This window comes from Epinephelus fuscoguttatus, linkage group LG11, assembly GCF_011397635.1.
Source record: "Epinephelus fuscoguttatus linkage group LG11, E.fuscoguttatus.final_Chr_v1".
Lineage (NCBI taxonomy): Eukaryota > Metazoa > Chordata > Actinopteri > Perciformes > Serranidae > Epinephelus > Epinephelus fuscoguttatus.
In genome coordinates this window covers 3,938,020-3,940,554 of record NC_064762.1, presented here as the reverse complement: position 1 = coordinate 3,940,554, position 2,535 = coordinate 3,938,020, and the positions used below count along the sequence as shown (strand labels likewise).

At 33.7% G+C, this 2,535-nt stretch overlaps 1 protein-coding gene across 1 annotated transcript in view; it reads right to left on the bottom strand.

The window, feature by feature from the left end:
* Positions 1–2,535, bottom strand: part of LOC125897313 (vascular endothelial growth factor A-like) — a 341,071-nt gene that overhangs the window by 309,081 nt on the left and 29,455 nt on the right. The window lies entirely within an intron of this gene.

Below are 2,535 nucleotides of genomic sequence, written 5' to 3'. Positions count from 1 at the left end.
CGTCTTCGTTTTTTGGCGGGCTACAAACCAAAGTTAAAGGTGCAGGTCGCCACCTACTGTTACCAGAGGGTGTGACATCCTGATTTTAAACAACGAAAACTGGCACAAATAAAATAAAAATTAATTAATAAAAGAAAAGAAAAAAGTCAACAAAACTAGCACAAATAAAACAAAAGCTAATCAATAAAATAAAAAACAAGTCAACAAAAATAGCACAAATAAAATAAAAATAATTAATAAAACTTTTTAAAAATAAGTCTACAAAACTAGTACAAATGAAAAAATTAATAAAATAAAAGAAAAAAGTCAACAAAAGTAGCACAAATAAAACAAAAATGTATTGATAAAAGAAAAGAAAAAAGTCAACAAAACTAGCACAAATAAAACAAAAAGTAATAAAAGAAAAGAACTAAGTCTACAGAACTAGCTCAGTGTGTACATGTGATGATGGTTTGGACTGATTTTCAGTTGGATCTTGATAAAAGAAATGTGTCTTACAGGACATGATTAATTATCAATATTCCACAATCATAGCTTCTCCAGCAGTGAACAATCACGCCACCCAGTGGTCAAAACTGTGAACTAAAATGTAAAGCCAGATCAACTTCACTCTGGATCAGAAAGTTATGGAGGCATTATTGCTTGTTGGTGAGTTAATAAATAGATAAATAAATAAATATCCATTTCCAAATACCTGAAAAATTAAAGACACTGTAGATTTAAAGTTAGTGACCACAGAAATGTTTTTATCTTTTCATTGCACTGGAACGTTGTCTCCTGATAAGTATGTGCATGTATTCTTATCAATAGGTCTTATATTAAATATATTAATTAAGTATTTAGTTTGTTTGTTTATTTTCTGTGTTTGAGCAGTGGTGAAAAGAGGCTGTAGCCAATGGGAGGAATTCTCTTCTTCGCTTTTTCTTGTAATTTTGAAGCGAAGATGCAACAATTAGTCGATCAGTTGATCAGTCGATTGAAAGAAAATTAAAGAAACTACAACTATTTTGATAAACCATTGTTTCAGTCATTTTTCAAGCAAAAGCATTTAACGTTTGCTGCTTCAAGCTTCAGAAATGTGAGATTTGCTGTTTTTCTTCATCATTTATGAAGTTGTAAATGATCAGTTGAGTTTTGGACTGTTGACAGAAGAAACAACTTGAAAACGTCACGCTGGACTCTGAAAATAATCGTTAGTTGCAGCTCTATTTTTAGTACCTTTATTTGAAACCTTTATTTAAAGGCTGTGCACCCACACAGGTGTCCTCCTGTCTTATTCTGGCTGATTAGACCTCCATACTGAAAAATAATTCTCCTGTCGTCTGTTGTGACATTTTCCTTCATATGACATCTGCAGTGTCCCACCAAAGACCTTAATCTGATATTTCACTGCCAATTATTTAACAAGATCCCCTAATTAAGGCCTATTTGAGGGGAAGTGCACTGAGATCAGACTGTTAATCCTCTGTATGTTAACACATGTACAGAGTAGAGTGTAGAACAAATACTGTCTGCCACACAAACATTTTGACTTTTGGGTATTTATAACAGGCAGATTGAGTTCTAAAAATGTAAAGAATAAACATCCCGATCATTTGACAGCAGAGGAAAAGAGGCATCATAAACTTCATAATCTTGTGTTTGCAGATCCACACGTTGTTAAGTGTCTCTGTCGTCCATTTGTACACGAGATGTTTTTAACCACTCACTTTCTCTGTTTGCTGGTGTGATGAGAGGTGTGTGGAAAACTCCAAAAATAATCATCTCAGTCTTCCTTCTTCTCACCTCTATCCAAGATTCAAAACTTGAGGCTCCTCCTCATGTAAACATCTGATCTGACTTAATAAACTCATCATGCAGTCACAATAATTCAGCCTAATATAAATGTAAAATGAGGCATTTAACATCAAACCCGACAGACATTGTTTCTTTGGAATGACATTTATTACACCAGCGATGAGCCTCTAATGTAAATGTACAAAAATAACCCTAAAGCATGTTACAGCAAAACCTCTTCATCACAGTTTACTGTTCTTTGATTGATACTGAAGCATTATTATTTATGACAAGTCCCAAACTGCAAAGCATGAAACAGATGTTTTGGTTAAGTCCCATTACATTTGTACTTTTAGAATTGAAAAACGATTGCCAGCGAGCCAAATACATCCAATCTGCCTAATTCCACTGAAGTGTTTCCACCACACTTCCTGTTCCACATAAAAATAACCCCAGTAATTATCTGGGGTGATAATTATTTTGTCCATTTCAAGTGAAACATTTTCAATAAACAATTAAAATCCTTTCACAAACATTTTCAGCATCTTTAAAATGAAATGAGGCCAACATTTAGATAAAAACACACACTTTACAGTGTTGTAAAATTACAAGTGTCTGACTGTACAAGCAAAACTAGTCTTTACTCTTTGTCAGTTAACGCCTGGGTTATAATGTTGAACCTAAAAAAACTGCGCTCACATAACATGATGTCACAACGACAGCAATAACAACCATGACACAGCGTGGAGCATATAGAAA